The sequence below is a fragment of the Camelus bactrianus genome, chromosome 7, assembly GCF_048773025.1.
Source record: "Camelus bactrianus isolate YW-2024 breed Bactrian camel chromosome 7, ASM4877302v1, whole genome shotgun sequence".
NCBI classification, from domain to species: Eukaryota; Metazoa; Chordata; class Mammalia; order Artiodactyla; family Camelidae; genus Camelus; species Camelus bactrianus.
Window position 1 is genome coordinate 33964453 of NC_133545.1, and position 20731 is coordinate 33985183.

General features: G+C 35.8%; 1 protein-coding gene across 19 annotated transcripts in view; it reads left to right on the forward strand.

Moving 5' to 3' along the window:
- IMMP2L (inner mitochondrial membrane peptidase subunit 2) overlaps positions 1-20731 on the forward strand; it is a 937771-nt gene that overhangs the window by 446139 nt on the left and 470901 nt on the right. The window lies entirely within an intron of this gene.

Here is a 20731-nt window from a genome sequence, read left to right on the forward strand (position 1 = left end):
TCGGGATTCTTTCTCACCTACATTTTATTGTCTGTCCTCTGATACAGACCTGAGCTTATGAGGTGCTCAATTTTGGTACGAGAAAACAGAAACCAAGTAGAGGAGAGGGAAAGAAGCAGAGAAATGACCAAACTTAGTAGGAGGCTATTTATTTAGGCCCTACAGCTGGAGAAGCACCCATTTAGAAGGGGGACCCAGACTATAAAATCTCTCTCCTTTTGTTATCGAAGGTAGGTTCATATGCCCATCACACCATGAGTGAGGCCAAACAAACTGAAATATTGAAGTTCGGAGCAGAGAAAGGTTTATTGCAGGGCTGAGCAAGGAGGATAGGATGGCTCATGCCCAAGAAAACCCCAAGCTCTCCAAAGGGTTTCAGCAAAGCATATTTAAAGGCCAGGTTTGGGAGGGGGCTTGCAGGGTACGTGATCAGCTCTTGCATAATTCTCTGATTAGTTGATGTTGAGGGGATAGGGCAGTCAATGCTGTCAATTCCTAGGTACCAGAAGATCTGGGGCCACAAGCTCTCCGTCATCAAGTAGTTAATTTCTTTCCTTTGGTGGTGGTTTTTAGCATCTGAAAAACTCGGGAAATATTCACGAGATACTATTATCTGGATACGTCAGAGACGAGCTACAGCAGAGGATATGAGGGGTCTGACCCAGGAAATCCCCACAGGGTCCTGCTTGGTTACACTTTCTCTGCAAGCTATTGATACTTGCTAATGTTCTTTGTTACTTCTAAAAAAAGAAACACTTACGATATAATCAATCATAATTCTTAAAATGGTACAATGTATGGCTTAAAAAAAGATATTTCAAAATATAACTGCTTTGAAGATTTTTTTATGGTGCCTTTTTGGTTAGTCACAATCAGAGTGAATCCTTTTTTTTTTTTTTTTTTACTGATAGCCAATATTTGTCTCAAGAAGTAGACATTTTTCAGGTATTTTTTCCCCAGAAGATTTTAAAGTATGAAAGCATGAGCTCTAGTGAATCTCTGAGAAGTTTTATACTGACATCAGCACCTTATATTTGTAGGGGAATTTTTATTTAAGGGTGTTCAAACGCTAGAAATGGTTTCCTGATGATAATAAGTACAGACGTGACAGAACCGACTGGTCTCAGGTTTCTTTGTCCTGTGTTCCATTCACTAGGTGTGTTTACTTGGGAACATTCCTAGAGGCTTTCTCAGGCTCCCCGGGGGGAATATTCTGTGGTCTCAGAAACACAATAACCTAGTGACATAAGAGAAAAACAAAGTTGCGTTTTAGTAAAAATGCTGACGAAATAGAAATAGTCACATACTAGCCTCTCTTTGCCTTTGTTTTGGGAGTGGAGGAGTTGCATAAAAGTACTTAGACCATTAAAAAAAACAAACAAAAAAGAAAAACTACCCTCTGCCCTGCCTTTGGAGGATGCTATTTTTCTTTTTTCCATTGTTTCCCAGTAATTCTTAAGTCAGCTTTCTCATTTGTTAGTTTCTTTTCCTGTAATCAGCTCGCTCCACTTTCACTGAGGTTTTTCAGACAAGAGGCCTGATGATGAAAACAGATTGAATGTATCCTGTGCTTTTCAACTAACCTACTTCTTAGACCTCTTAAACAACCCATGGATACCACAGATGCATGTTTTTGTGGGAGAAAAGAATTTTGAAAGGATATGATACCTATTAGGCAGAAATGTGGTTGAACCCAAAAGAGTGTATTTTTCTAGGCTTGCATCAGTAGTTAGGCAGTAATTATGCCCAACATTGAGTCATCTATAAATCTGAGACGTAAGCTACTAAAATCCACACACAGTAGATAATTCACATCTCTGGCACAATCATTTCAGAAAGACAGGCAATCTGCCAGGCAGAAAGTAGAAAGATTTTCATTTTAAACCAGACTCTATAACATTAACACAGCTAAAAAATGACTTTCTCAATAGAAAGAAGGTGGGAGAGAGTGGGCTAGCTCTTTTAGTTAGTATAGTACCTTTTGGTATTATGAGGACACTTTACATTGGTTGTTTTCTGTATTTGCCACAAAAACCCTTCAGTTAGGTTTTATTATCCCTATTTTACAGATGAGAGAACTGAACTTACAGAGGTTAATGTAATTTCCCCCAAAGTATTAAAAGTGGTGATCACAGTAGCTACTTAAAATATGGTGAATTTGGCTTCGAAATATGTAGTACTCAACTGTATTGTCCCCAGCAGCATCAGTTTTGTGCAGTAAAAGCTTTGGGAGGACTTAGAAAAGTGTTTTGTTTTGTTTTGTTTTTTAAATGGGCCATTTAGGAGTATCCAACAACTGTTTATTGAATGTGTATTATGTATATGAAATGAAGTATATTTCTTTCCTACAAATGAAACTGTTGAAGCACAGTCATTTTACTTTACTAGCATAATTGGAATAAAATAACTATCAGATACCTCCCCTACCACCTATGATCAGTCTTCACACTTGGTCCAAGGGAAACTCAAAACTCAAACCTTTGACCAGGGAGAAATGAGTTATGTTCCTTAGATTTCTAGGTAGAGATCAAACCACTGCATCCATTGGGTTCCCAAAGGCCTATTCCAGTGGCTCCTTGATTCCCAGCCCTTCGATCAACTTGCCCTAGAGATCTAATCCTTCCAAAGGTTTGAAACCTTTACACCCTCGAGGTGGGCGTTGAACTGCAAAACTGTTTTTTGACCACTTCCTTTGCAAGTCCTGCAGAACTGAGCTAGTGTTTTGCTCGTGTTTTGGAAGTACTTTACTTTGGAAGTACTTTGAGAACTTTTGTTTTTAACCTTTTAGGACTTCAGATAAACTGGGACAAAGAGAACCAATTTACTGTCCTGTTATACACTATTTTACGAAGAAAGAAAATTTACTAAGTAACAGAGAATTTAAATGGATCAGAGGGAAGAGCTTTTCCAAGGTAATGACTGGCTTCTTACTAAGAGTGATGAGTAATCAGAATTTTAAAGGAATGAAAAAGTCACCTAACTATGGGCTGAAATCATAGTATCCCATAACACTTTTTAGAAGTATCTTAAATATCAATGCCCTAAGTTTTAAACAGAGTAGTTTCTTTAGTATCGTAATTTTAAAAGATGCCCTGGAGGTATTTGACAGTCAGGTTTATGTTGGTCTTTGCCCTTGTGGTAAACATGCCAATCTAACAACTCTGAGTCCACTTAATACATCATTTTTCTTAGATTTCAAACTGATATATGTAATATTTGGATATTCTGATCCTCTTTAGTGGCATTTTGAGCTGTCTCTAAGAGGGGCACAGCTTCTCACTGCCCAAGAATGGGTCTTGAGGTCAGTCTGTTGTATCAGTTCAGCGGCTACAACACCATTTGTAGCTAATACTGCTTATAATTGATGAAATCCATGAGTCTAGATACTCTTAGTAAAAAACTGACAGACTTCAATACATAGCTTTACACAAATTACTCTATTTCTAAGATTTCTGAAGTCATTAAAAAAATCTGCTCTTTCTTCAACATAGAATAGAAAAGATGGAAGTTTTAAATCTGAACGAGACTGAGAAGTTGCAGTTATTGGGACTCTGTGCTGTGGAGCAGCTGACTGTCAGTTGAAGTAGAAATCAGAGCAGTCCTCCTAGGTGGCAGAGTTTGGGGGCTGGGTATCAGGAGCTAATCTGCACTCTCTCTCTCTCAAAGCTGGGGAGGGGATTCTGATCAGCATCATCCCAACTCACTCTGTGTCTCATGGTTTCCTGAAATAAGAAAGGAATCATTCATGATCTTTTTACAAGGGACTAGTCACTTAACTCCTGCGTGAGATCACTGTCAATACCAACTCATTATTGTCCTAAGTGAAATTACGAGATAACTTGCAAAGTGAAATATGCCTGCATTTCACTTCCCTGCTCCTTTTGTCAGCTTCTCTGATATTGGCTAGCTTCTCCCAGACTCCTCTGCTTTTCCTTGGATGGTTATTGACATTTGAATCCTACTTTCAAATTGCTAAAGAAATACCATGTAGGAACTTGCGAAATATTCATCAGATGCATGTCCTGACTTTCAGACTTAAATTAAGAACAGTTGCTTACACATACTTTATTCCAGTAAGATGCTGAACAGGTCTGTATTACTTAATGTTACCAACACTCTGAAACATTTAGAATAACTCTTTATACCGAGACTGTTTTCCATCTCTTCTACTGAAACCTCAGAAATGTTTCTCCATGACACTTGAAAGGTTGTCTGTTTCTTATCTCCTTTGGTTGTTCTGTGCCCTTGTCTTCAGCATTACTGTTGCCGGGAATGATAGGTCTCTATTGAGTTATCAGTTTAGTGATTAGAGGCTTGGAAATTTTCACCAGGATTTAGGCCCTTTATATAAGTGGTACCCAAACTTGTCTGCACATTGGGATCTCCTAGGAAGCTTCAAGAAATGCTGATGCCTGGGCCCCATTTCCAGAAGGTGATTTAATTATCTGGGAGTCGAATTTTAGGAAGGATCCCCAGGTAACTCCAATGTGCAGGCATTTTAGGGGATCACTGCCTTAGAATCATCTAGGAAGCTGTGAAGAATACTTCTATTTAAACCTCAACTCAGACAAATCAAATTGGAAAATTTGGGATTGGGGCTCAGGTTGGTGTACAGCCAAGACTGCCATCCACTGCTTCAGAGCAACTCAAAAGTTATCTTTCTTAAAAATGGAGGCTTTCAATAAAACCATTAATTACTTGTTAGTCTTCCTGTCAGTTATTGAGTAGTTGGGTCTATGACTTAATGTACTAAGCATTCTAACTAAACATGCAATAAATAAGAATGTGTATTATCCATCTGAGCTCTAAATAATGTATAGAAAGTGAGTATGGGTTGGCTCACTCATATTTCCTCATAAAGACAATTGACAATAAGTCATCAGATCTGGGTTTCCTGGCTGCCAGCTGTCTTCCATCATAGTCATTCTAACAGTCCCTCTTACTGGACTCCCTGTCATCTCTTGAAGTGCCACAGATTCGTGGCTATAGATGTCATTAGAGGTTTATAGATTCCGCCCCCAAGTTAGTTTTAGAATCGTCTATACCTACTTTATTGTGGTCAGAAACTCCCCTTCTTTATGGAGGATTTTCTAGCTACCCAGAAGTTCAGTTCCCTTTGTTCATTAATTCTACAAGTATCATTAGCAGTTTCTATGTCCCATGTATCATAAGAGGTACTGGGAATATAATTGATGAATAAGACAGTCTTTAGCCTCAAGAAACACACAGTATGATGAAAAACATGAGTATGATGAACGCTAAGATGCTGGTAAATGGAAGATGCCAATGATCTATTTTTTGATATGACCAGTAGGAAGGTGGCTTACCAGGCAGCGACCACTTTTCTCCTGTTCCTTCTTTTTTGATACTGGGTTCAGCAGATCACTTCACTATCCTCAGGCGGAGATGTACATAACCCTCCTGTATCCCCTTTCTTCCTTAAATTGATCAGCAGTCCCCTGAGGGGAGGAACTTAACAGTGTCACCAGTGTTGAGATTATGTGTACCTGTTAGTATGTTGGTTCACACACATTTTCTTTATACCATTTAAATGGCAAATGGAGTGTATTTTCTGAAAAGCTAGGCTCATTTTAGTTTTTGATTCTCATTTAATTTATTTTATAATACTTCCTCTGAGGTAGTTATCTCCATTTCATTTTCACCTCTCCTATACAGTTACCTTACTGAGTTAGTTATATGCTGTCTTATCAATGTTGGCCTATATTTTAGGAAGAAAAAAATCTGTCATTGTTTATTGTGGAAAAGTTTCTCTTGATCCCAGTATCTGAAACTGTCATTGTACTGAGCTTGATTCCACACTTCGGAGCTGACAGTTTCTCTCCTGACATGAAGCATACGATTTATCTGGGGGCAAAGAGACAGTCAACAAACAGCCAAGGAAATGAATAAGATCATCTCACTGAGAAATGTTATGAGGAAAATAAAACTTGGTTACATGACTGCATATGTGTGTGTATATATGCCTTGTGCACCTGGACACATTTATATGCATTTCTAGTAAAGGTTTTAAGGGGGTGGTATTTGAAGTGAGTTCTGATAAAAAGTTGTTAGTCATGCTAAGGTTCAAAGACTGAGTGTTCTGGGCGAGAACAACAGCAAATGCCAAGGTTCTGAGGCAGAAAAGAGCGTAACACATACTGAAGGAGGGAAAGAATTTGCTGGAGCATTGGTGGGCTGGGGGAGAGTCACAGGAGAAGAGATCAAAGAGGTAGTCAAGGTCCAGATCACAAAGGTCATGGGAAAGGGCTTGGGATTCGTTCTAAGTACAATAGGAAGCCATGGATAGTTGTATACCAAGGGGCAACAAGATTTGATTTGTGTTTTATGAATGACCTTACTGGCTTCTTTGAGGAGAACAAGCTATAGGAGGCTGGTAAGGGAGGTCTTTTGAATAATCTACATGGGGAAGGGTAGGGTGCTGGACAAGGGTGGCAGCTTTGGAAATGGAGAGGAGTGGGCATATGTTGAGGATGTATTTTGGCAATAAGATCTAGGGGATTTACTAATGGAAAAAATCAGGAAAGTGAGGGAAAAAGAAAACTCAAGGATGTCTCTCGTTGGTTTGGCTGAATAGGCTAAGTAGCAAGCCAAATGGCTGTGCCTCTACAGAGAAGCAGGTTTTGCCTTACCTTAAAGCTGTTGTGATCTTCGTGTCTGAAAGCTAAGAAAGTTGGTGAGTTGCTTTTAGCAATTTCTTCTAGCAGAGTTTCATTACTGAAATTTATATGTTAATCTTACTATTATCTCCTGATTACTTTTCTGTTTATATTCTCTATACCTTATCTTTCTCACTTTTAAGTTTTTTCATTATATTATTCACATCTTTGTAAGCTGCCTTAAATCAAGGGAGAGTATAAATAAATTATAAGTAAACATAAATAAATCATAATCAGATAGCAACCTGAGTTGTCAGTTGTCCACTGTCCACATATGTAACCTGTAAAATGATCATCGTTCATTAGTTTACTTAACACACACACACATATACCGTAACTTGTTGATGGTATATAAAAGTATCAAATTTGGTCAATTGTTAAGTTGTTGTTGACCAGTCATTCTGTTTCTACATCTGTCTTGTCTATCTGAATTTATTTGTTGTTGCTCTGTCATTCATCAACCAATTTTGAATAGTTAAGAAATAAGACGTTAATAGTTTGATGACTGGTTGCTCTGGTTTGTTCATAAAGACCAAAACTACAATATTAGATTCTAAGTCTGTAGAAGTCAAAAGCAAGGGTTGGCTCAATTTTCTTCATTGTTTCCATTCTATGCTACGTAAAGATGAAATGATAATGTTGGTTTTAATGATGATGGTGAGTAGATCAAAAGACATCTGGGGAACTGTAGACTGACTACTAAAAATGGTTCAGTGAACATAACTGCTTGACGTAACATTTTTGATTGATACTGAAATGACAAGAATGAACTTGGTGAATGCCTCAGTGTTTTCTTAGTTTTGTTAAAGGATCAGTACCTCTTGGGATGTGAACTTTCTTACACATCTCTATCACATCTCTTCACTAGCATAATTGCTGATAAATTATTCGTCATTCTCTCATATTTGAAAGTAGAGTGATGATCTCTATTTAGTATTCCTGTCAACAACTGTTTTTGTCTCTTATTTAGTAATAAAAGCATTTCTTTCTATGTCACTTTCTTGTCTAGTACATAGTAACTAACACTTCTTCATGATGCTTCTGCAGAGATGGCATGAAGGCGGCCACAGATAGAATTATTTCTGTTTTAGACTAAAAACCGTTTTCTTAGGGGTCACACAATAATGCTAGCATTTTCTAAGGATTGAAACATGACTTTTTTTTTTTTTAACTGTTTTGTTTGTTCTCTTTTTTTAAAGCTAACTTTTAACCAGTAGTATTTAGAGAGGAATGAGTTTCTACCTAAAGAAAAATCTCAAATTCAGCTAAGATGAAGAATGTAAAATTCTGGAAGACTGAAGTGGCAGATGTCATATTTGCATTGCCTTTAATGTTTATGTATTTCCTACAGGCATTTTTGGGTACTGCATAAACTGTTCAGATGTAAATAGTGGGAGGAAGAGGGACAAGAAGGGTGGAACATTGAGTAACTGTGAAATTCCAGGCTTCTTGGTTGCGTTAATTATAATTCCACATTACTATATTAATACTTTATGTCAATTTCTCACAGCTTTTTAAAAATCAACTTGTTGAGTGTGTTTAATTCAAGAGAGACTTTTAAGAAACTATCTTTTGAAAATTAAAGGAGGTTGTGATAGGATGCCCTTGGTACTTACTACAGCTCCCTGTTAAGAATTACCAGAATGTGTCTGGATGGGGTGAGGTGGGATAGGAGTATGCTGTATGGTTGTTTCTGAGGCAAGTATAGTCAATACAATCAGTTACAGAAATAGGAATTTGACTTCTTTTGCCTCATTCTCTTAAATTACAACCGACTCAGGTGATTAGGTCAAAGATGGAAAAAATTGGAACCACCTGTGGAAGTCACATTTGTTGTCAGTATCACAATAACCACATGACACTGGTGTGATCTCATGGGTAGGTTCAGTTAAAATAATCCCTACCATGAGTGACATTTATTCTTTTATTCAAGAAATACTCACTGAACTCTGATATATGCCAGTTACTCTGCTATGCTCTGGGATATAGTGAACAAAATAAGGACCTCATTCAAAACTTACAGCTGTCTTTCGCTCCTTCATCGTTTTCCTTAGGCTTGGAAAACCAGAGCATGGGAAGATAAATTTATCATGGACTAGATGGAATGGAAGAAAGTTGAGATTTATAAGTTTCTTTAAAATCCTGATATTCTAATTTAGATATTAGCTGTCTGTTGTAGCAGGGCAGATAATGCTGCTGAAGGTGTCATGGTCATCACTGAGATCCTTGGCAGAGTTTTAACATAGATCAACCTCTTACCTAGCCTGCCCTACCTGCCTGCTTCTTTTGCTTAGCCAGGGACCCCATGGCCCTTGCCAGCTTCTGGCTTCCAGCTTGAGTTTATTGTTTCTCCAGGAGCCTCAGGCTTAGATGTTACCAATGAGTTGACCTTTACAGTAGATAAAATGGTTAAATATTATATATGATGATCATGTTAAAAAATCAAAACAGGTGGCTTTACAAATATAATTGTGCATAAGGGGATTCTAGGGAAAATTTTAAGAGTCTTAAAAGATAGTATTACTTACTTAACACATACTTTATCTAGCTCTTATTATGTGCCAGGCTCCATTCTAAGTCCATTTCACTCTTTTAGCAGCCCTTTAAGGTACATAATCATTATTATTATTGTTATTATTATTACCTCTTTTTTACAGATAAGGAAACTAAGACACAGAGGGGTTAATGGCTTGCTGAAGTTCATACACCTAGTGGATCTGGGATTCAAACTAAGGCATTCTGTCTCCAGAACCTATGCTTCTAACATTAGGTCGCCTCATCCTCTATAATCATGTGTGACATATCCACATGTCTGTGCCCAGTAGGGTGTATGGGTCGGAAATTCAATTGAGAGACCTGGGCTGAGAACTGACTGAGATGGTGGTTGAAGCGATGGGAGTAGATAAAATACCCTTACGATGTAACCCTGGGATGTAACAACATTTAAGTGACTAGTGAAAAAGAACAATCAGAAATGTTGACTGAGAAGGAAGTAATTCAGGAAAACGGTACCTTGAAAGCCAAGGGAAGAAAGAGGTTTAACTTTGCCATGTGCCCCTGGGAAGTTAAGAAAATGCATACTGGAAAAGGCATTGTATCTAACAGTTAAGAGGTCATTGATGCCTTTTGCTACAGTTGGAGATTTCTAGTGAAGCAGGGAGAATGAACTGCCACAAAGATATGTTTTAAGAAAACGTAAGTACATGCTTAAACTTTTTATTTAAACGTATTACTCATTTTCAAAACAAACTCAGTGGATTTCAAAGCTTTTTTTTTTTTTAATAGACTCATTCTTTTGACCACAGCCCAACTTTATTTAGTATATTTTACCTTGTAGGTACTTAGATGTTTCTTCAATAAAGTAGTATCAAAAATTTATGAGCCCTAGGAAAACAATAATTTAAGTTTCCTTAGGTGGTACATGGCCATCAGAATTAGCTACTAATCCCTAAGCAGGATTATCTTCTGGAAGATTCATCATACCAAAATACCAGCTGTGAATCATAATTCAGAGCAACTAGAATTATGCGATGACATACATTTGGGATTGAATGCACACTAAAGTGAGCGATTTAAGCATTCCCCTTCAGTGCAATATTTGAGCCAAGTAATGGCATCAATATTAATTTATGATATTTTCTGATGTAACTAAAACTTGATTTATCATACAGTGCTTTATTGCTGTATTTAAAGTCTTATACATCTTTGTCATGTGTCATTCTTGAAGAATATGTCCTAAAATGTGGGAGCAATCGTAGATTATTTACAAAAAGGATAGAGAGTATAAGATTAAAAAGTATTTCAGCATATATAATCCAGTATTAGGTAAATTTGGTTAAATACTCTCTTTGCTGTAATTGTTTAGTGTAATGCATTTCTTTAAGTTAGAGAGAAAAGTCCCATAAACTGATTATTTGCTTCAGTAAGAATGAAAACTCCAGTTGTTTGAGGTAAGTTTTCAGTGTCACTATTGTTATCACTCTGTGTATCCTAAAGTTTCCCAACTTGTGAAATGTTGTCCATTTTGGTAATTCCCATAATTATGTGAGGAGTTTAGTTATTTAATGGGAATATCAAATTCTTGTCAAATAAATCATTTTAGGAAATTTGGCTTAAATTCTTTTTAATGGAAATAACCTTCTAGTGTGGTAGCCACACCCTTATATAGATGAGCATGGGCATATAGAACTGGGCTGATGTGCGGCTGGTGTGCTCTGGTAGCAAACAACATGCACAGGGAAATCAAACATTGCTTAGGTAAAATCTGCACATGATTAAAGGAAAAGAAGAGAGGTTGGAATTACTTTCTGATTCTCATATTTTTGTAAACTTTTGATTAATGCAGTAAAAATTGATAGTTTTTGTTACTATTATGAATAATCATTACCATGTTAATACTCTATTATACAGGCCAATAAGTAAATAGGGAATACAAAGAAGAGAGCTCACTGACCCGAACTTACACGAATTTCTTTGAATTGGGTTCACTATACTTGATGCTAAACATAATGTTTTACTGTGTAGGTAATACCCACTTACTAGTGAGAATTACCAACAATAGCATCTGAACATATCTTCCTTAAAGTGCCATAGGTATAATACTTATGTTAATCATAAAGGTTAATAGATGTGCTTATAATATGCTTAAAGAAGTATATTCTGTTTTTATTAAAAATAAGCTATTGTGAAAACTTTTATGATTTCTTAAGTGGGACATGCCACTCTATTTTTTCATTTCAATTGACATTTGAATAACAGTCTTAATAACTAAATTCTGAAACTTAAGCTTTCACAATTGAGATTTTGTTTTCCAAAATTAAAATGAAATACATGTTCTGAATTAATGGTTGGAACAGGTGCAGTGACCTCATATATTAAAAAAATAATAATAACAATGAAAGGGGATCAATGTTACAAATGCAGACCATCCTATTCTGTACATTGTGGTTATTAGAGTTTGGAATAGAAATTACATTCAAAGGGAAATGATACTTTCCCAAATATTTTAAGTCTGAGATGAAAAAGACAATTCCCTGAATTCTGAGGCTTAGAAATGTGTTTCTATTACCTTATTTATATTAAGTCACAAGTGGAAGCCTTAATTTTGGTTAATGAGTTATCATTCCCAAGTTTGACCTTAACTGTTACTTATGCTTTGAGAAAGTTCTCCATATCCTGTTCCCCAGATTTCTTAATTTGTTCTCTGTTAAACAGCATGATCTATGAGGATGATCATGATCCCCTTTGATTTTAACCTGTGCTTGATTTCAAATTAACTTCAGATAAAAACTTGGTTCCAGGAAAGTATTAGAAATGGTACCCTCTTCCACACATACTCAGCTTAAGAAGAGGCATGCCCTTTCTTCTGTTCATTTTATTTCCATCAAGTGCTAGAAGCAGTGTTGTTTTATGCCCGTGTGTTCATTTTACTGAGCTAGAAATCTTGACCTTGGCATTTTTAGTTAAATGCTGGTACCTAGGCCATTGCGGCTGCTCAGTGCACACCATTCAGGATCATAGTTGAATTTGGTGAGCTGGCTGAGCTAGGTTACTGCCTTTGAACCTACCATATTGGTTTCCAAGAAAAAGAGGATGACTTTTACTTCCCACCTTTCCCTTCCTCCCTTTCATTGTTAGTTACTGGTTTTAGGATGTCAGTTAAAATTCTCAGCAATAGCTAAAACAGGCAGTGCTGTGCATTAACTCTCCTTTTATTGCTCTTCCAAGTTACTATCTACTAATCTAATGCTTATCTTTTCATTTTTGCCACCGAGGAATTCTGAATAATCACACTTAAGTTTTATACAAATAAAAATCTTTGGATCCTCCGCTTTTTCTTTTGCCTTTAAAAGTTTGCTTGCTTTTGAGGGGGGGGATTAGGCTTATTTTTTTTTTAATTTTTATTTTTAATGGAGGTACTGGGTATTGAGCCCAGAGCCTCATACATGCTAATAAGCACATGCTCTACCACTGAGCTGTACCCTACCCCCTAAAATTTTGCTTTTTGATGAACATGAGCTTGTCTCTTAATTTAGGATATGGTGCTATTCCTACCACTGGTCATGAGTAAATATTTTAACTTCAAATTAGGGTTCTGCATTGCATTGTTTGCTAGTTTCAGTGTGGTTGATGTTTACCAGTATGTTAATAACCGCATGCTGACCTATGGGAGAGTTCATCTGTGATAGATTTTTTTTTTTTAGACATAAATAATAGGTAGGAGGAGCACATCACCACAGCCTTTTTAGTTGTTAATAAATTATACTACATTTTAAAATATCATCTGGAAATAGATGTATAGACTTGAATAGCTTTGTATCACATTTTCTATATTTTCTGCAAATGATTAGTCTTTTGTCATTACCTCCCATTATTAGATATTTTAGATTATACATAATTAATTACCTTAAGTTGTTTTTGTAAAGTTTACTTTCTGTCTTATATTGAAAAGACCAAGATTCTATTATGTAAATCTTGATACATGAAAGAAACCAAAAAGTAAATATTTGAATAATAACTACCTTCTTTGAAGACAACTGTATTTATGTATATTGTAAATGTTTCATAGTTCAGTCTGTTACCTTGCTGGGTAATAAAGACCCTCAAATTAAAATGACCCCTTTCCACAAAATGCAGCTATAGGATTCATTTAGTGCAAAGCCACCTTGGTTTAATACTACTCCTCCTGAAATAGGAAATGATATTCTACTAATGCATCTGAAGTGGACTTTAAAACTACCCATGGCACACTTGTGAAATTAATGACTTCTGCTTTTGGCCTTAGTTACATCTTGTGATTCTCCTGAACTATGCTTTCTTTTCTTCTGTTTCTCCTCTGACTTTATAATATATCTTACTGATTGCATTCCAGATATTTTGGAAACCTCCACTTCAGAAAGACTGTATGTTTACAGCTGCCTTGAAAACCTTTAGACCTCTACAAATTTGAACACATAATTCTTAAGAGTAATGTTCTATACTAGATATAGTAGTCTAAGGTCATCTTAACCTTTTAAATATCAAAGCACCTAACAGCTTACATGACATAGTGTAATGATGACTAAATGTTAATTACGTTTGTCCTTGTAAACAGATGCATTTTCTGTCCAAGTGAGCTTACACAACTGTTACTAGCTAAGAGCAAAGGATCTGCTCAGCAGTTCTGACTGCTTATGATTGGTTCTTGACACTTAGTTCCTATGCATATTGATCCTATTGTAAAATATTATATCACTTTGAAAACATTAATAAACAGAAATGTTTCTTTTTAGTTTCAAAACTTCTACATGGTGATTTCTAATGATATTAGGGCGAAGTTTATAATCTTAATATATGTAGTAGGAAAATGAGTGCTACCGATCTTGAACATGTTAAGCCTCTTATTCACTTCTCCAGAACAATAGCAACAATAAAGTTATTTGGTTTGTACAGTACCCTTGAAATACCCCTTTACGTTACCCTTAAAAATGGCCTTTTGCATGATAGAATTGAACAGCTTTTTTTTAAGTAGTAGTATTAATAAAAGATAAGTGTAACATCAGTAAAATTCCAGGTTGCTTCTGGAAGTACTGATGGCTGTGTTAACCCTTTATTTTTCACTCCCTGGACGTTTTTTGGCTAATCATCTAATTTCCGAATGAGCAAAGTGATATGGGGAGAAAGGAAAAGGAGAACAAAGATCCTGCCATAGAGGTTTTTGATGCTTATAATCTAAGTATTTAGAGATAAATTCAAAAGTGTCAAAATGTCAAATTTATAATGTCTTATAAGTACATTAAAGAACACTAAGGGATTTATTGAATCAGAATATTAGAACTAAAAGGAACCTTAGCAGTTCTCAAGTGCAAACACTTTGTTTTACGAATGGGTAAGCTGAGAGCACCAAAAGGAAGGTGACTCCCCCGCAGCTCCCTGGCTGGCCTTGGTAGAGCTGGGACCAGGATCAAACTCAGTATTTTCTTATTGTTTTTAAGGGGCCTGGTTTTTGCAGGAGAAGCATTTCAAGAAAATGGAAATCTTGAGCTTAATGGAAATAACCTAATAAATCTCTAGACCTAGAAATGTGGGTTTCTTGTGTCCGCTCTAAGGTTTTTCTAGTTCTAAAATTGCATATTTTTGATTTAGATTGGTATGAAAGAGGGAATACTGTGAGCAAATAATAATGAAAAGTAGTAATAACAATAAGGGTTAAAACATTATAGAACTTCCTCTGTTCTAGGCTCTTCTTTAAGCACTTTATATTCCTTAGCTCATGTAATCCTCACCTTATGAGGTAAGCACTGTTTTCATTCCCACTTTACAGATGAGGAAACTGAGGTCCAGAGAATTAACTTGCCCAATATCAAATGTTGGATGTTATGAGTATGTATATATGGAATGACTAGCCCAGTCAGTATCAGGTGACTCCATTTAGGAGAAATACTGTGTTGAGGAATAGAGATAAGGACTTCTCCAATAAGAAATTTTTTTTGAGGGGGAAAAAAACAAGTTAGTAATTTCTAAAGAACTACTTAGTAATTGTTACATAAAATGATGGTGTCCAGTATTTCTGTAGCTTCAAATCATCAGTAATTTGAAATTTAAGTCATGGGTGTGTCCATAATTCTCAAATATATTGTGGCCAGCATCGGTGTATGTCAGCATGTATACAACGGAGGCAAAGATCACGTGTGTTAGACCCTTTTTGCTTACAGTCTATCATATAGGTAGAAGCAGTCACTGTTTTGCTGTATTCTTTGGTTTAAGGTCTCATTCTAACTAAGCAGCTCCATCTCTGAAAGCATTTACAGCTAACTACTAATTCATGTCGCTACATATTTTTGTATAGACTTGTGTGTATCTTCTATTTCTTACTTGCTTTAGAAAATTTTATTTAGGTTTTCCACTTCAGTTTATTGAACACCAGCTGTCTATGTGAGACTGAATGGGGTTAACTGATGATTCCTGTTTATTCTTGTCCTTGTCTTTCCATGTTAGGCATCTACTAATGTTACTGGCCTAAGTGGTACAAAGGATAGAGAATGCAGTAGTGGTAGTAGTTCTAGTAAAATTTTTGTGCACTTGGAGAAGCAGATGCCTTGTTTATGCAGGACTTGATCTGATCCTCTGAAAGGAATATTGGGTCCCTTAATGTTCTCTGGTTTCCTTTAACATCCTATTATTGACTTTACTGATAAAATGGTAAAATAAATAAAAATAAATATATATATTATATATATAAAACTGTTCAGGATCTGTGATGGAGGTACAGTTTAGTTATATGTGGAGTTTTCATTTGTGCAGTTCAATAAGCCTTAATTAACAATCTGTCTCTCCTGTTTTCATTCAACAGTATTTACTCAGCTCCCACTAAGCATTAGGTACCATTGTGGGTGCTGGAGTGTGTGTCTGCCAGTATGGTCATTAGCCTGTTATTAGTCTAGGTTGTACATTGAAGCAGGTAAGTTTCTCATTGGGTCAGATTTAAGTTTTTGCAGCCAAGATAAAGCAAATACAGTGTTATATAGCCTAAATTTATTCTAGCTGTTCTGCAGAATTATTGGACATAAAACACAAGGTAATAAATTCTTATGATACAAACTAAGTCTGGAGTATTGCTATTCTGCAATACAAAATTCTGTCTGTGGCTGTTTTTTCTCCCTTCCTTTCTTCTTTTCTTCCTTTTTGTTAGAGAATCATTAAGAAAAAAATTTAAATTAGATCTGTAAATTAAACGTGTTTCCTATTAGTTCCAGCTAGTGAAAAACAGACCATTATTTGGAACATTTGGTAATATCTGGATAACATATTGAGTAAACTCTAAAAATCTGATAGACTCAAAGTATACTTAAAGTTTAGAATAGTGTTTATGAGCTAATATCAAAACAAATGAGAGCTCAATAACCAGTCATATAGAGGTTATAGATGTATTCATACATTTTATATCTGTCCAGTTTTAGCACTTAACATCCCAAATCCCAAGAAATCTTTCAGTCCTGGCATTGGTCACCCTAATTATATCTAAATTTGAAGATTTAACTTTCTCCATTTTGTGGATGAAGTAGTTAATCAAATATCGTGATCTGACCTTTTTAGCTAAAGGATACATATTAACATATTAATGTTTATCTAAATACAGTGATAGATACTTGAAAGATGAGAGAATAGGTGGATGGATGGATAGATAGATAGATAGATAGATAAATAGATGAATATATAAGAAAATGACTATGTAGTGTACTTTCTTAATGGTTAGAAAACGCCTGTTAAAATCCTAATCACCTCTTAAGGCTGAGATAGTTCTCATCTTCTTGTCAAGAATTCTCAGAATCTTGTAGGATTAATCACTCTCCTCTGAGCCTACAAAATTCTCTTTATGCTTTTATTATTCAGCTTACCATAGTTGTATTATGTTTGGTTGTATACATATCTGTCTTCTCTGCTAAACTATGAATTCCTTGCAGAGCAAGAATTGTGCCTTAATACCTCTTTGTACTTCAGCTTTCATATACTGCCTTGTGCCAAGTACAAACTGAAAATGTTATTGATGAGTTGAGCATTTGTTTTCCCTCCAATTTTAATGATTTTTTTGAAATGTAATTTACCTACAATAAAATTCACCAGTTTTAAATGTACAGGTCAATAATTTGTAACAAAATCAAGATAAAAACATTCCAATCACCCCCAAAAGTCCCCCTGTGTCACTTTGCAATTACTCCCCCTGGCCCCTGGCAATTGCTAATGTACTTTATCTTTCTATAGTTTTGTCTTTTCTAGCTTTTCATATGAACTCTATACATCTAGCTTCTTTGACTTAACATAATGCTTTCTGAGATTTATCTATATTGTTGCTTCTGTCAAGAATTGGCTTCATTTAATTGCTGGGTAGTGTTCCATTATATGGATATACCACAGTTTATTTATCCATTAACCTTTTGATGGACATAGCACTATTTGTTGAAGAGACTACCCATTCTCCATTGAATTTCATTTGTCAAAGATCAGTTGACGGCATATATGTCAGACTATTTCTGGGTTCTCTATTCTGTTTCATTGATGATTATAGATTTATAGTAGGTTTTTAAGCCAGAAAGTGTCAGTCTTCTGACTGTGTTCTCCTTCAGTGTTGGCTACCCTCGTTCTTTTGTCTTTCCATAAAAACTTCAGAATAAGTTTGTTAGTACCCTCAAAATAACTTGCTATGATATTTATTGGGAATCCATTGAATCTATATATTAAGTTGGGGACATCGTAACAACATTGAACCTTTCTGTCCATGTACATGAAATAGCTCTCATTTAGATCATTTTGATCTTCTTTGATTTCTTGTATCAAAGTTTTGCAGTTCTTCCTCATATAGGATCTTGTATATATTTTGTTACATTTATACCTCAGTATTTCTTTCCTTTCCTTTTCTTTTTTTTCCTTCTTTTAGGGAGTGGGGGAGGCGGAGTGCTTATATTAGTCAAGGATCTACTGAGAAATAGGAACAAGATCTGTGCCCTAGGTTCATTATGCCTCAGGGTGGTTGCTTCTAGGACCTCTGATCTTAAAGGGCAAAGAAATGCATCTATATACTTCAACCTGTGTCTTTCCACACAACTGTAGACATTTTTCCATATAACTCTCTAGATCTCTCTTAAGCTAACCATGAGTCCATACTGATGTCTCTTACTCTAATACATTACCATATGGATCATTCTAATCTCCACCACTCCCTTGCTTATTTCTGACATCCCACTCCAAAAGTTAAAAAAAAAAAGTCTGGCTCCCACCATCTGTCATCTCTTTACTTAATTGTTCAGTTTCTTTGTGTCTATGTGTGTGTATGTTCAGCTTTGTTATCTTCATTTCGACACATTTTTCTCTACAAAGACCTTTTGTAAGTTTATGCACTTCATTGATCAGCTTACTCGAGGGTCAGTCATAAAAAATATACAAATGAGGAGCAGCAGTTTATTTGGGCAAATGAGAAAATGTATGAGAAAATGCATTTTCAACTGGGAAATACTATGAAAATATAAGATAGTTATCCAGTTGTCATTAATATTGTCAGTATTTCTATGTTGTCATTTTATCAAGTCAGTAAGTCAGCATGAGGTTCGCTTTATACAGAATAGTATCACTGATACCTTTCTTTAGCTTTCATCTTTTGTTCTCACCATATACGTTTTTGCTTGTTAGTGTGGTAAATACCATGGGTAACTATATAATTAATCATTTTTACTAACGGGAATAATGTTAATACTTGTCTTAACAGCAACTCACAGTGATAACTTCAGTAGCCCACCTACACTTTCAGGGAGTTTCTGGGTTTGAGTCTTAGTGACAGCAACCCAGTGAGATTTCTTTAGGGGCTGCAAAGCTAAATCTTTAATCCAAGTCAAAATTGGCATTCTTCTTTGACTCTCCTATGTTTGTAGATCGTTCCAACTGTATAAAGCCCATGTGAAGAAACAGAAAAGAAACAAAAATATTTCCTAGTAATGAAATGAATTACATAATCTATTGACATCCATTGCAGGATTATATGTTTTCACATTAGATGGGAAAATTGGGAAATAAGAGTTTGTCTAAAGAAAGGGAAAAAGCTTTTTAAAGCGGCTTATTTTTTCCAGCACGTTTATGGTTTTTTTCCCACTTATTTCTTCATTTTAGATGATGAGAAAATTGTAGAAAGTGACTGATCTTTTTTTTAGGTAATTGCCCGATCTCTCTGATTTCAGTGATTAGATTTAATAGTTTCCGTCCCGAATTTGCACCTCCTTTTCACTGCCAGTTGGCTCTTGAGGTAGAATCTCACCTGGCAGGATCCAAACTTCCTTTCCTAGTAATGAACTGAAATGAGTTAGAATCTGGCTTCCTTGAAGGAATTGGGAACTTGGGAGAACAAGCGATTCTGGCAGATTAGATTTTAAAATTGTGACTGTGAGTCTGTCACTGTCCCATTAGAATGACTGCCTTTTTGTTCTCTTTTCACATTGCCTGTGAGACATGATCTGGAATCTTGCCAGAAACCACTCTTAGAGTGTCAATATTTTTTAAAGCTGTTCTTCTCTTTGACTAACAAGAATTTTCTTAAAAATCAGGACTATCAGGTTCACTTTTTCTTTTAGTTGTTTCAGAAATATATTGCTGGACTGAGGTGGTTAAAGTTATAGCTGGCGTGAAAAGTCTTAAGCAAAAAATTGAAATATCCAAATACCTGATTGTCTAAGTATAACAGTCATTTTATTTTTATAATAAGGTAGGCTTAAATTTATATATGTTCTTAGATTCACGGCAAAAGAGTTGTATGGCATTTGAACATTACTAGTGGATTCTAAGTATGACAGGATAATTTGGGGTATGTAGTTCTCTGCTGAAGCTAGGTGACTTTAATGACAACCTCTGGTTTTGGGGACAAGTCTTTGAAAGTTTATTTCTGCTTGGCCAGAACCAGCTAATGCGAGAGACAGGTAGGTAGCTCTATCTCTTCGGCTGCTTATTGGCAGTTTGTTCTAAATGCATTACTTGATCTCTCTATATTTCATTTTTTCACCTCTAAAATGGAGAGAGTACCTCCCCAGGGGAGCCCACTGCTTAGAAGAGCACTTTGGAAAACGTGGAGACTTCGTCTCCTCTGCTCTCAGCTGGCCCCGCGGAAGCGGTGAGCTGAGACCACGTGTCTCCTTGATGGAATTCTCTGCCTGACCTTCCCTGAACTATGTCCCATGGAAGTTGTTAAATTCTCTACTATTGCACGTACCTTATGCCACTGCTTTATGGAAATTGGATCCATGTCCATGAGTTCTTCTTAATCTGTTAAAAACTGATGTAGTAATTGATTGTTTTACAATGACATCTGATAAACTGTAACTACTTAGAAGAATCATATTTGCTCGCTTTAAGCTAATTTTGACTGAATACTTTCTTTAATATCTTTTAAATAGTGATTTTTCAGAACACTTAAATAAAAACTGTTTACTAGAATTTATTATATAAAATATTTTAAAAATTGCCTTAAACAATCCCCTTGAATATTAAAAAGTAGTAGTTACTTTATGTCAAGATCGTATAATTGTAATTGATGACTG